Raw genomic sequence first — 15,793 nt, 5'->3', positions numbered from 1 at the left:
CTATATAAGGTGGGCAGGGGACCCCTCTAAAAAACATCTCTCATTGACATACAGCAATACAATCAGACGCAGGACGTAGGTATTACGCCTTCACGGCGGCCGAACCTGGATAAAACCTCGTGTCTGTCTTGCGTCACCATCTTGTTTGTAGATTGCGCATCTGTCTACCGACAATGTACTACCTTGGGCATACCCCTAGGTAGACTGCCGACCATATTTTGTCGATAGTGGCACGCCAGGTAGGGGGTATGCGTACTGCTCTCCAGGCGAACAAGATGGTCATCATCCCCGGTTCCATGGCTACGCCGAACGGCCTCACGTTCACCATCGGCCAGATCACCTAGACCACTGGCTCCGACGACTTCATCGCCATGACCTCGGAAGAGGTGCGGGTTCAATCCGCGCCGACCACTGCTTCACCTGCATCGGCTATGGCTCCGACCATGGTGGATCTGGCTTTGACCACGGTGGATCTGGCTCCGACCACGCTAGCATCGTCTTTAGCCACGCCGACAACCCATCGTCCACTTCCTCGCTACAAAAGGAGGTAGATCGACAATACCAACCTGCTCGACTCCATCGATCGGGTCGGCACCAAACTTACTGAAACCCTGGCTCTAGTAAGTTCAATTCAAAGTCAACCTAATGAGCAAGTAACTATGACCCACAACAGATCTACCTGACTAGCTCGGGCTAGTCATCCTGCATGACTCGGTACGAATCTCATGGTCACATCTACTCCTGAAGGGCGCTCCGTTCATCACCGGCCAACCCCTGCGATGGGTCTCCAGCTCTCCGAGTACGGAGCCTCGATGGAGAACCACCAGGCCCAGCCCTATGGCCGGCACAACTTTGTCAACATGGTCCGGATTGAGGATTATCAAGAAGGATCGGTCCACACAGTTCAAGAGGGTGGCTCAAGCTCCTCGTCCGGCATCACATCTAATGCCTCCGTTCACACTGAGCTCCAGCATCATGACGATGAAGGTGTTGAATACGATCTGGATATCCCAGACCATGCCCCTGGATTCTCGTGATTCCCATCCTTCCCACCAAGGCGAGGAGACTTGATCAATGTTGTCAGTAATGACGAACCACCGGTAGTCGGCGAAATAGAACAACAAAGGCTAGCACACGAAGCACGCAATATTGACTGGTTTAATCACCGACAAATCGAAGCCGAGGTAGAAGAGGAGGCCCGACGCATAAGGGTCCAGCCATGTGACCTTAACAATGCCTTTGATAGGGTGGGGGACGAGCAGGTCTTTAGGACTCCAAGCGCCAACGTAGCTGTTGCTATGGCAATAATGCAACGACTACCCAATACCTCGGAAACACAGGCAGTTCATGATGATATACAAGCTTACCTGATGGCTGCTATGGCCTAGACCATAGAGATTGTAAATCAAGCTCGGGCTCCATCCATCTCAGTCGAATCAAGCCATAGCCGCCAGTACTCAAGTCGCTCATAGCCACCCAACCAACGTGGCTCGCACAACAATGACCCATTAGACAATTGTCAAGGCGAAAACGGTGGCCATGATGGTGGTCGGGATGACAACCGCCGAGACAACCATGATAATCGTCGCGATAACCATGGTCATAGGGTTAATCAGGGTGGCAACTGAGATCGCCGTGAGGGCAATAACGATCTCCGCCGTTACCTCAGAGAATGCGATATGTGCGATCGCATCAACCAAAGAGCCAACAATCGTGCATCCCACGAAAGCTATCGCCATATGGAATATGATACTACCCACGGCCCTCTAGGTTTGAAGCAGTTTACTCTGCACATTCGCCAAGTCATATGGCCCAAGAACTTCAAGCTCAAAAAACTTCAGAAGTACGACGGTAAGGAGAACCCCGAATTATGGGTCATGCTCTATGAAACAGCGTGCAAATCAGCCGTGGCTGACGAGCACGTCATGTCTAACTACTTTCCAGTCGCTGTCGGCCATGCAGGTCACCAATGGCTGGTCAGCTTGCCGGCAAACTACTTTGATTCTTGGCAAGAGCTCAAGCAAGCTTTCATCGACAACTTCATTGCTACTTGCGAGCAACCTGGCAACAAATATGATCTATAGCGGATTCGAGACTAGAAAGATGAGCCACTATGCGAGTATGTCCGGCGTTTCTCAGAGATGCGCATCAAGGTCCCGTCAATCTCCGACAATGAGGCAATCGAGGCTTTCATCACTGGTCTCCGCTTCCATGATGCCCTACGGGACAAGCTCCTCTGCAAGAGACCTAAATCAGTCACAGCGCTCCTAGCCACTGCCAAGAAATATGCAAATGCCGATGACGCTAAAAAGATAATCATCGAAGAAGTAGCAAGGGTTCCATGCTCCGACCACCCCCCACACCGCGACGACTACCGCGACAACCGTGGTCGGAACGACAATTTTGATTGCTGCAACCAGCGCAACGACCTCCGCGACCAGCGTAATTAGCGGCATAATTGCCATGACGATTATAGGGGCAAGCATGCTCGAGAAGACGACGGCGAGGTCAACACTGTTAAGAAAGGTGGTGGACATCGCAACTACGAAGAAGACTATGCCAAAGCATTGAAAGGACCCTGCCAGCTCCACCCCAAGTCAAACCATACCATGGAGAATTACCACATTCTCAAGTCTATCTACACACGTCAATAGGCTCCGGATACGTCCGACAAGCCTAATGACACAGGGGAACAGCGCAACGAGGACAATGATGATGAAGACGCAGATCCCCATCATAAGTACATCAAGCCAACTGATCATGTCCGCACCATCATTGGAGGCAAAGTGTCCATCGAGACCAAACGAGAACGCAAGCTGCTCGCCCACGCCTACTTGAACGTGGCCAACACCGACAACCTCATCGCCGATCCGTGGCTCCCTCCTTGGTCTCACCGTGAGATCTCCTTCAGTAGAAAGGACCAATGGGCTGCAATACCTAAGTGAGGACATTTTCCCCTGGTCCTCGATCCTTGTATCAACAAGGTTCAGTTCGATAGAGTGCTGATTGATGGCGGCAGTTCCATTGATATACTATTCAAGAACAGTCTGCCAGCCCTGAAGATAACCCAGGCGGATCTCAAACCATACGAGGCACAGTTCTAGGGTGTCCTCCCCGGACAGAGCTCTACACCTCTCGGGCAGATCACGCTACCTGTGCAGTTTGGTACCTCGGACCACTTCCGCACCGACTACGTCAACTTTGTGGTCGCTGACTTCAACGGCACCTACCATGCTATCCTTGGTCGACCATCGCTCACCAAATTCATGGCCATACCTCACTATAGGTATTTGGTGCTCAAGATGCCTACTGAGAAAGGGGTTCTAACTCTCAGGGGCAACGTATACGTAGCTTATACCTACGAGGACGACAGCTTCAAAATAGCAGAGGCTCATGACCTCTCTATTCGCATGGCTGAGACCATGCTCGATGCCAAGAAGACCTTAGCCGACCACCTGGAGATCCCAGAGCTTGAGGCTCCATGCAAGAATATCAAGTCCAAGGAGCAAAAGGTGATCTAGCTGGTCGACGATGATCCCAGCAAAACGGCCCTTATCGGGGCCAACCTAGATCCTAAATAGGAAGACGCGCTTGTTAGGTTCTTGAGGAGCAACATGAGTGTGTTCACATGGAAACCTGCCAACATGCCTGGTGTACCTTGGAACTTGATCGAGCACTCCTTGAATGTCAACAGCAAGGCCAAACCTATCAAGCAGAAGCTACAACGGTTTGGTCATGACAAAAAGGAGGCGATTAGGGTAGAAGTTACACGGCTTTTGGTAGCCGGATTTATCAAAGAAGTGTATCATCTGGAGTGGTTAGCCAACCCAGTTCTTGTACGCAAAAAGAATAATGAATGGAGAATGTGCATTGATTACACTGATCTCAACAAACACTGCCCTAAAGACCCCTTCGGCTTACCTCGCATAGACGAGGTCATAGATTCAACCACCGGTTGCAAGCTACTTTCCTTTCTCGATTGCTACTCTGGTTATCACCAGATTGCTCTAAAAAGGACGACTAGATCAAGACATCTTTCATCATGCCTTTTGGCGCCTACTGCTACACGACCATGTCATTTGGGTTCAAGAACGCCGGGGCTACCTACCAACATGCCATACAGGCCTACCTCAAAGACGAGATAAAAGACGACCTCATCGAGGCTTATGTTGATGATGTAGTTGTCAAGACCAAGGAAGCACATACCCTTGTTGACAACCTGGAACACACCTTTGCAGCCCTTAATACATTCTAATGGAAATTAAACCCAAAGAAGTGCATCTTTGGTGTTCCTTCTGGTATACTGCTTGGCAACATCATCAGTCACGATGGCATATGCCCTAACCCAGAGAAAGTCAAAGCTGTCTTAGACATGAAGCCGCCTAAAAAGGTGAAGGATGTTTAGAAGCTTACCGGATGCATGGCTGCTCTCAGTCATTTCATATCAAGATTAGGTGAAAAAGGACTACCATTTTTCAAGCTGCTCAAAGCATTCGAGAAGTTCAAGTGGTCGGAAGAAGCAGACGCTGCCTTCACACAGTTGAAACAATTCCTTACATCACCTCCGGTCCTCATTGCTCCTAGAGAAGACGAAACCCTCCTGCTTTACATTGCGGCAACTAATCGAGTGGTCTCCAATGCCATGGTGGTCGAGCATGATGAGCCTAGCCATGGCTACAAGGTACAGCGACCAATCTATTTTATCAGTGAGGTACTCAATGAATCCAAGACCAGGTACCCATAGATTCAGAAACTGATTTACGCCATACTGATAACATCCCGAAAGTTGAAACATTACTTCGATGGATATCGTGTGGTGGTCATGACTGAGTACCCTCTAGGAGACGTCATTCGCAACAAGGATGCGAACGGGTGCATCGTCAAATGGGCAATGGAGCTATGCCCTTTCTCCTTGGAATTTGCAAGCCGTACTACAATCAAGTCTCAGGCACTCGTCGATTTCATCGTCGAGTGGACAGACTTAAGCACACCTGCCTCTTAGGGGCCCGATGAGTATTGGAAGATGTACTTTGACGGCTCTCTCAACATCGATGGTGTGGGAGTAGGAGTCATTTTCATGTCACCATCCAAGGAGCAGCTCCGGTACATCCTCAGGATTTATTTCCCAGCGTCTAATAACGTCGCCGAGTACGAAGCATGCCTACATGGTTTGCACATTGCGGTCGAGCTCGGTGTCAAACATCTCTATGTCTATGGAGACTCGGCTCTAGTCATCAACCAACTCAACAAGGACTGGGACACGACCAGTGAAAAGATGGATGCATACTGCAAATCGATCAGAAAGCTGGAAGGCAAGTTCTATGGCATCGAGTACACACACGTGGTCTGGGACAAAAATCAAGCAGCAGATGCGCTGTCAAAGTTAGGATCATCCTGAGCCAAAGTCCCACATGGCGTATTTGTTCAAGACCTACTCATGCCTTCCATCGAAGAGGAAGATCCCACGGTCGACAAGCCTCCAGACCAGTTATTGGTGGCTATGGTTCCGGCGTCAAACACCACCAAGCCACTTCCGACCACTAAGGAGCCTTACTGGAGAGTACCTTTCATCAAGTACCTGACAGATGGTAGCGGTTACACTGATCAGATAGAAAACGAACGCTTGATGCATTGTAGTAAGCAGTATATGCTCGTTGATGGCAAATTGTGGCGCAAGAACGTAAAGGAGGAAATCTTGATGAAGTGTATAACCTAGAAGGATGGCCAACATCTTTTGTACCAAATCCACTCTGGCTCCTGCGGCAACCACACGGCCTCGAGAACGCTGGTTGGCAAGGCTTTCCGAGTAGGGTTCTACTGGCCGTCCATCGTAGCTGATGCAGAGAAGCTAGTCCGCTATTGTGAGGGTTGTCAATTCTTCGCCAAGAGAATCCACGTACCAGCACACGAGATTCAGACAATACCAGCCTCTTGGCCCTTCGCTTGCTAGGGACTGGATATGATCGGGCCCTTCAAGACGGCTCCTAGGAAATTTACATGTGTCTTTGTGCTGATCGACAAATTTTCTAAGTGGATAGAGTACATGCCTCTGGTACAGGCATCTTCAGAAAAGGCTATGACATTCATCGACCAGGTCATCCACTGCTTCGGCATACCTAATAGCATCATCACTGATCTAGGTACTCAGTTCACCGGGAACGCTTTTTGGGACTTCTGCGATGAAAGAAGCATAGTAGTAAAATACGTCTCGGTGGCGCACCCTAGAGCTAATGGACAAGTCAAGTGGGCAAATGGTATGATCTTGGATGCACTTAAGAAGAGGATGTATAGAGAAAACGACAAAGCTCCCGGAAGATAGCTCAAAGAGTTACCAGCCATGGTCTGGGGCCTCAGAACCTAGCCCAGTCGCAATACCGGCGTATCACCATACTTTATGGTTTACGACGCTGAGGCAGTGCTCCCAATAGATATAGCCTTCAGATCAGCACGGGTAGAGAACTTCGACGAAGACAAGGCCAATGAAGTGAGGGAGCTAGAAGTGAATAGTGCAGAAGAGAAACTGCTTGATTCTTGCGTACGCACAGCCAAATACCTTGCTATTTTGCGTGGGTACTACAACAAGAACATTAAGGAGCGGTTCTTCATGGTTGGGGACCTGGTTCTGAAGTGGAAGACAAATTAGGCTGGTGTCCACAAACTCACAACTCCATGGGAAGGGCCCTTCATGATCAAGGAGGTTACACGACCAATGTCTTATAGGTTAGCTCACCTGGACGGCACATATGTACCCAATTCATGGCACATCGACAAGCTTAGGTGTTTCTATACTTAACTACTAAGATATGTACTCCTCTTGTACTCTCGACTTAATTCAATAAAGCCATTATGATTTCTTCGACCACTCTAATGTGTCACTTCGAAGTCTATTGTTATTCTAACTCAACCAGTCAAAATCAACCACCATTCCTTCCCAGGTTTTTGGAGCAGGCCCTGTCTTAGGTTCCTCCCAACGCGTGCATGGGATTTGCTCTCTACGCTACGGGTAATCGGCAGGTCCCCTCTGGTTTGACTTGTGTGCGTCTACGTATGCATAGGCTACGCACCTCACACTCCGACCATAGGACAAACCAAGGCCATACAAACCTGTCAGGATGACGTGTCGACTAAACTAGTACAACTAAACAGAACGCTAACATGTTCTCACTTAGTTACACCAACACGAGATCCAAGCTTAAATACGTTTTCTACAAAACAAACAAGCTTATGCTGATATACAGTTACATTATTACAAGCTTGCCTAAAAAGGTCTAAGTTTACAATAACACAACTACATCTTCTTCTATAGCTATAGCCTATCCTATTGGTTGGTCAGGGCACACGGCACCTGCTGCTCGCTAGGCCTGACATCGTGCTTGAGTCTCGAGGACTCTTGTACTAGTCGAGCTAAAGAAGATGGCCCTGCCGATGCCTGGCTGGTCGAGACCGCAGGCTTCGCCGGTTGGCTTAAAACGGATGGCGCTTCCAGCTGACTTGTTGATGGCATACCCTGTACAGGTGTTGTCCCACCTCCACACAGGTTAATGTCACCAATTATTTTTGCCAACAAGTCCAGCTGGGTCATCCGAAGCTCCTCGGCCTAGTCTGGATCTACCTCCTTCAGGTATCCAGCCTCTAGGCGCTTGAGATCGATCAAGGGATAGTGAGCACGCACCATGCTTAGCACATGTGCGCCTATGTACTCACCCGCCTCCTTCATGAACTCTTGGAACCATCCCCATGCCTTTCGACACCTATCGACCAGTCCAAGCTGTGGCGTCCTTGGCACATCCTCTGTAAGCGCTGGATCGATAAGGTTGAGGACTAACAAAATGCCTGTTGCCACTTCCTGGCACTGGTTTTTCCATGTGTCCCGATCCTTGGTTATCTCTTGGCACTACGCCTTCCAGCCGTCACGGTCTTTTATCACGGCCTCCAGATGCTTCTTGGCATTGACTTTTAAAACTGCAAACTGCACAAGCCATTAAAACGTCATACCACAACAAGATAAGGCGGGCAACAAAAGTGATCAAAGGGGTTTGGAAAACTTATTTTTCAGTTCCTCTTTCATCTTGGTCGCATGGTCCTGGAGCTACGACTGGTCGTGAGCTAGTTTTCTATTGTCCTCCTTTAGGCGATCACACTCTATGACTGCACGACTGTTCTTCTCTCGGAGATGGACCACTTCGGCTTCTAAGCCTGCACTATAGCTATTACTACCAACAACGCAACAACACTTGTCATGCACTCGTTGTGATATAGTGACTACTTACTTGTTCTTTCCTGCTCTTTGTTACTAAGCTAGATGACCAGGTTCTGGTTCTGGGACTCTTGCTCGGTCCTCTCATGGTTGGCGGCTTCAAGTTGGTGGCACAAGCGTTCCACTTCGGCCGCTAGCTCTTTATTGCTTGCAATGATCCCCTCAATCTGGTCGAAGCATTTCTTATAGTACCTTGCGGTCTTCATTAAGTCCTATGTGAAAAAAGCTAAGTAAGAAAGTTTGACTAGATAGCAAGATCAGGTGGTGAAGCAAAGCATACCTGGACCTCTATCACCAGACGTTTTGCCGCTCGTTCAACTTTCATGGTCTCTTCGACCTCTAGGATTTCCTCATGAACAACCCATTGGTCGTTCTACCAACGCAACACATATACATGTTGTCGCTTGTCCTATGGATGGCCCATGACCTCCTCTACTTTGTCATCTTTGGCCTCTTCTTTGGGTATCGATGCTGGTCCGGAGTTAGCAGCTTCTGCGATCACTATGGCCTTCCCATGGGCTATAGCATCAACAAAAGTGCTCTGTGCTATCACCTTCGGCCACTGCTCCTCGGTCTGTTCTACTACCCTTGGTGCAGAGGTGTTGCCCTTAGTAGGGTTAGTGCTCAGAGCACTTGTGCTTGGCTCGGCTCTTCCCTTGACCCCCTGCTCGGGGACTGTTGTCTGACTGCTTGTGTTCTGAGGCTCTAGTGGACCTTCTGCTATGGGTTCCTCCATAGCCAGCTGCTGGGCAGTCTTCTCTGAAATTGCTGGCGCAATCACGCCGCTCCCAGCTAGTTGGTCTGGATTTTCGGTGGACGCTGAACTAGTACATCCGTGATAAGTTCAGAAGGCCACCACAATCAATACAAATTGCAAGCTTACATCAAAGTTACAAATACTTACATGTTGGAAGCGCGGAATGATGTGGCAAAGGCACGTCTCTTCAGCCGTGCTTGCTCCATGTGCTGTGTGGGTGACACCTGGTCTTCCTCTACATCCAACACCGACGCTGGGGCTTGGTGCTCGACCCCTCCGCCGCTTGTCCTTCGCGCTGCAGTGGTCGGCGATGTGGGTCCCACCGGCACCGAGGAGCCACCTTGCTCTGTCAACTCCAGTTGCCTCCTCCTCTTTCGAGGGACGAGTCGAAAGATGTCTGCATCCTCTCCCTCCTCTGTGTCATCATTCGATAGAGTAAAGATCGCCTGACGACGCTTGCTGGCCGCCGGCCGCTTACTAGCAGCTTTGGCCGCTGCCTCCTCTCCAACTCCGAGCATGGCCTAGTCGACGTCTTTGACCCCGGCGCTGGTCTGGGCAGTTGGGTCGATAACTTGTAGCCAATCTACACTAGGGGATGGTGACACAAACACTGTTGCTCTATCCCGACCATTAATGTGGGAAACAAATAGGAGATAACACAGTAAGTTTCTATTACAATATAAGACTACGGGTACAAGGCAAGAAGAGTTACCTTTGGGGGAGGTTGGGCAAGCTTGAAAGCGTGCTCGATGTCGCTCAATCTGACATAATTTGGATCAGCTAAGTTAAATAGCTCTCCAATTCTGGCCCTGACTTCGATCTTGTCAAGCGCCACCTGCCTCGTCCTCATCGGGTCTGCGCTTCCTTGGTACTCGTAGCTAGGATGTACCCTCCTCTGGCAGGGCTAGATCCGTCGGCTAATGAAGCTCCTGACCACGCTCGGACCATCTAGTTTCTTCCACAGGATCATCCCAAGTATTTCTGAAATCTGTTCTAGGTGCTCAGGTTTCTCTGACCAGCTTGTCCTCTTCTCTGGAATGAACCCCACATCGCACAATTTGATCGTGTTCGGCTCTTCATGGATGGAGAACCATTTCTTGTACCAGTTGTCAAGCGACATGTTCCAAGGGCAGTGCAGGTACTGGGCCTTCATCCCATCATGGAGGTTTAGGTACACACCTCCGGCTATCTTCGAGCCGCCACTTCCTTTCTTCCATAGACAGAAAAGATGGCAAAAGAAGTCGAAATGGGGCTGGAAGCCGCCATATGCTTCGCAAAGATGAATGAAGGTGGAGTGAGTTGGGATGCAGATTGCAAATCCCAATCTCGTAGTATAGACAGAGACCCTAAAGGAAAGGATGTACTGGAACCCAAAACCCCACTTAAAGAAGTCTTTGAACACCACGATCTTACCTAGTTGTGGATCAGGGTACCCTTCGCCCTCCGATGCATGCCATCCTGCGAGCTCCTTGTTGTGGAGTACTCCCATGATGACGAGGTCTTCAATGGTCTACTCGTTGCTTCTCAATTTCCACCACTCCTTCGCCATGACTCCTGCTTTCTTCTGTGTGTCACTTTTTGCCATGGATCTAGCCTTGTTGATGAATGAGGAAACAGTGGAGGATTGATTGGTGGTGATTTTGGAGGTACTAGGGTTGGCAAGAGGAAGAAGAAGGCTGCGGCTGCGAATGGTAATGGGGTTCAGTAAAAAGGTAACTTACCAATTCTATACTATATTTAACCAAGAGTTCTACCGTTTCGTCTACCCAAGATTCTTGGGAGACGTGTGCATGCGCCATAGATGGTTGTTTTCACAACCTCGAGATCTATGTCAATATATGCGCCTCTTCATTATCAGTGTATGCGCCTCTTCGTTACTAGTGTGAGAGGGCCCACGCTGATGCACCTACTTACAGGTGCCACGTAACTGTTTTCTTGAAAGGACAAGAAGGCAGTATGACGTGCTATACCCGTCTACTTTTTTGACCAGACATGTTAGATTGGACTTGACAGAGCAAGTAAATAAATAAATACACAAAATAATAGTACAAGTGGCATTTGGTTTTTTGCCGCACCCCTAGTGCTTAGGGACTGTCTAGACCACTACCATGCTCATGGACTGTCTAGACCACTACCGTGCTCAGGGACTGTCTAGACCACTACCGTGCTCAAGGATTTTTCTGACCACTATCGTGCTCAGGAACTATTCCGACCACTGCTCGGAGACCACCCTCCTCGGCTACATGTGATTTGTACTCACATACAGTCGAGAGGCATTTATTTAGACCTTGCTACAAGGCTTATACTTCACCTTCCAGCAAGCTCAGGGACTACATCGGTATGATGCACCTGCCGGTGCATCTCGTATTGCTTGTACGACGATTGGATTCTTAACTTCAGTGGAAATTCTTTTTAGACCCTGGCACCACGTGCCTATGTCACCTACTAGCAGGCTCAAGGACTAAGTGGACACACTTCACCTTGTGGTGAATGTGCTTATTTTATCGACCCCTACGCTTTGACTGTTCACCAGAACTACTATTGTCCAAGGGTCACTTACATTTCTTTTCAGAAATACAAGTGGGCACACTTGATAAGGAAAGAAATCTTTTTCTTTTTTAGAGCACCATGCATTCTTCAGACAACCAGAATCTTAAGCTATAATTGTGGTCCACTACTCTCTGTTCTAACCAGAATGCTGGCACATTCGATTGGTCAATATTTCAACCAGTTGGAGATGACATGACGATGGACCGCATTAGTTGAAGGAGATCGAACGACGTGTCGTAGCATAATACATGGTGCTCGAGGACTAGCTGTGGGGGTATTACCCCCTATACCCTTATAGCTAGGCTTGGGCCAGCCCGGATCAGGAGGTCTGGCCCACTAGAAGACGACGCGTGGCCCAACCAATCTGTTTGGAGTCCTGCGTAAGGAATCAAGGTAGATTTGGAGGACAAGCAAGATCCTGGTCGGTTAGAATAGGAATCCTTATCCAGCCACCTATGGCAATTATAACTGGCTAGGATTAGTTTCTAGATCTATAACTCTGCCCCCCAGACTATATAAGGTGGGCAGGGGACCCCTCTAAAAAACATCTCTCATTGACATACAACAATACAATCAGACACAGGACGTAGGTATTACGCCTTCACGGCGGTGGAACCTGGATAAAACCTCGTGTCTGTCTTGCATCACCATCTTGTTTTTAGCTTGCACATCTGTCTACCGACAATCTACTTCCTTGGGCATACCCCTAGGTAGACTACCGACCATATTTCGTCGATAGACGGTGATTTGAATCGATTCCTATCTAGCTGGAGGGGTATTCCTAAACACAAACCCTGCTTCCCCCATCAGGGTCACAAACAAGTCACCTTTGGCACAATTCAAGAGTCGCGAGTCTAAACAGATCGACATTCTCAGAGAACCACTCTGCCAAGGTTGCTTGGGACTCTACCTTGGACTTATGCCAATGGCTCTCCGCACATCCTTACTACCTCCAGAATGCACGCCATTGCTTGCGTTCCTGACCTGAGTCGAGCTACTAGGCTTCGCAGTCGGAACGAGTTATCCGACTAGCTAAGTGTTAGGCTATGTTCAACATGACATGAGGATGTATAGCGTATAGGTCCTTAAACAACACAGATGGAGTCACTATGTCCAAACCTACACAAGACTCCGCCCGGTCTTAATTCGTTATTAACATGGTTCTTTTCCACAATAGCAAATATAGCCAACCGTGATCCACCTCATCCTAAAGCTCATAGGTGACAGGAAATCACCTGACTTCTACCGCACTAAGCATAGCTAAGCATTTAACCCGTTCCTGAACATAAATAGGATTCAAGTGCGATACCTAGACAAGGATGGATATATAATGCAACAATTGGTTCCAACCAATTCCTATACTTAATGCATCATCAAGGAATAAAAGATACTCAAGATATTTGTAAAAACATGGGAGACTTAATATGCTATAGGGCTTGCCTTTTAGGAAAGAGGAAGGATGGTGGTCAGGGCACTCGGGCAATTCCTCCTCGACGGCTGCTTCATCGATTGCCTACACCTCGGGCTCCTCCTCCTAGCTCGCTCCCTCGAATTCCAGCAGCGTCACTCCCTCCGGCACACCTATTTCATGTATGTGCACGATAAATATCATGAATGCACATGAACAAAGTTAGAAATGCTCGGGGAGTGCACATGCTTACTGCAGTCCGCGTTTTCCGACTTAAGCTCTATTCAAATCACTTTAACTTACCAAGTTTATACAATCTAATGTACAATTGCTCATCTTCAGTTAAGGACCTAGCACCTGCACCTAAGCATGTTCTCAAGTTAGGCTAGCACCTAAACAATCAACAAGAATATCGCAACTAATCGCACACAATCGTTCGTATTTCAGCAAAACAAGAACTTAAATAGCGGTATAGTAAACTGACCAAAACTGAAGATCTACAAATTGAAATGATAGGCAACAAGACAATTTGGAAAGCTTATGAAATTGCCTACAATTCATTTTCAGAACTCAAGGCATGATTCCAACTTTTACTAGGTCGAATTTATAGAACCACATAATCAGGTCCAACAAGACAGAGAGCAAGCAAAACTGTGATCTATCTTTGAACAGCTGTAGCTCCTAAACATGTATGAAAACTACACCATTTAATCTACAAAAATTACAGTAGGTACCACATGCTCCAAGTAGACTACTATAAAAATTTTACATCATTTGAGCAAGTATAACATCCTATACAAAAATGACAAGGCATAAAGGCTTAAAATGACATAATTAGGAAACCCTAGTGAAAAGTGTCAAGCAACAGATTTTATATTTTTCCTAGCATCCTTAAGGTACTAGGACATTCCCCACAAAATTTAATAGTCATTGGATTCATAGATAAATTACAAAAATTCACCTAAGGATCATTCAATGATAAAAGGAAAATCTATAACTCAAAAACCATACCTGTAATGACTCTCAAATTTTTACCAGAGCTTCTACTAAGAAAGTATAGCTCACCAACAAAATTTCATAATTTTTGGAGTACAGGAACTCAAGATATAAATTAAAAAATTTTGCATGCATTTAAAAACACATTTCAAGTTCCTATTTAATTCATCCAAAAATTCCACTACAAGTGTTCATGTTATATTTTTTCTAAATACTACACTTCACTATGATTCTAACAAAATTGGAACCATCCAATTTGGAGGCACCAAACTCTAGATATAGTATTTACAAAATAGCATCAAAACTGGAATAAATGAGCTATCCTTTCATTCAATAGACGCTGATAGCTGAGGTCGTTCGGTCAGTGGGACACAAGAGTTAGTGACATGAAATAGAGGAGGCAGCTTAGGATGGCGCAGGACTGAGTGAAGCTCACCGACGGCGGCGTCTCCGACGATGACGACGGTGCCAACGTGACCGCCTCCACCTCCCGCGTCGATTGACCTACTAACCCTAAGCTCTAGCAGACTCTAGGTAAGGCGGCCATGGCGCATGGCGGCTCGGCCATGGCGCACGACGGCGCTTGGCCCTGTTTTGGCTCAGCCGGACTAGCATTAGTGGTAGCACCATCACCAGAGCATCTACGTGTGATGTAGAAGACTAGGCGAGAGCTAGGGAAGGAGGAGAGGGTCTATGCTGTGCTGGCCACGGTGAGCCCCAACTCCGGCGAGGCGACAGTCATGGCGACGGCAGTGGAAATGGACAAAGGCCCTCACCTATGGCTCGTCTGGCTCAGCGAGGGTGACGACAAGGTACGTGGGGTGCTAGCAGAGCTTTGGGCAGAAGCTTGCTGGCTATGATAGCGCGGCGAGCATGTGCAAACATGGCAGAGCCGGTGGCGACGACGATGGTCCGCTACGGCCACTGTGGGAGAGCGAAGGAAGCAAGAAAGGAAATGTGGCGCTGGGGGCTCTCGGTCATGTGTAGGGGCTTCAATTGCCATGCTCTGGCCTAACATGGCCTGAGCAGGCAGGTAGCCCGCGACGCGTGGCGCCATGCGGCGTTGAGACTCTGTTGCCGGCCGGACACTGTAGCTTCGATTCAGAACCTACGATAAGAGCCTGATAGCTAGACTTGGCGACCTTCAAACTCCTAATCTGTGATGATCTAGGTTCAGGTGTAGTTGACAAAGTTGTAGTACCAAGTAAGATTTTCAACTTTACCAAATGGAGCTCAAGCTGGTTCGGCTTGGTTTGGGAGCTACAAAGTGAACAAGTTGGGTACATGAAATTGAAGTATGATTTGTGACTTAGAAATTTTTGTGAGTTTCCAAATAGACCTCAAAACTGAATTGTGGGCCATTTCTGAGCATGTTCTGCACATTTTCATGACTTGGCTCCTAAACAAAGTTTGTTCCTTATAAAATTTGCTACAACTTTGCTTTAGGTTGCTCAGACATGTAAACAATCTAAGCTACACTTTTTAAATAGTCAATCCTAGGAGCTCTAGGGGTCCACAGTAGTCAAACCATGACTTGGAAGCCTAATTAGGCAAAATGACCAACATGAACATTGTTCCTAATGACCTTCTAAGTGTAACTAAGCTGCTTAAGAGGATAATTAGCCACACCACACATTGGTCACACCAAAATCAAGCATCACATATACTGAAACAAGGACAAACAAGTGACTTTGTGAATTCTATTTCAAAACCATGTTTCATGTGTTTCATGAGTTTGTGGCATTGTACTAGCTAACCATGTTTCACTAAAGTGTGTTGCACATGTTTCAAAAGCTTATTTCATACAATTCTTACTCATGAATGG

The sequence above is a fragment of the Miscanthus floridulus genome, chromosome 8, assembly GCF_019320115.1.
Source record: "Miscanthus floridulus cultivar M001 chromosome 8, ASM1932011v1, whole genome shotgun sequence".
Lineage (NCBI taxonomy): Eukaryota > Viridiplantae > Streptophyta > Magnoliopsida > Poales > Poaceae > Miscanthus > Miscanthus floridulus.
Note: the sequence above shows the minus strand (reverse complement) of the source record.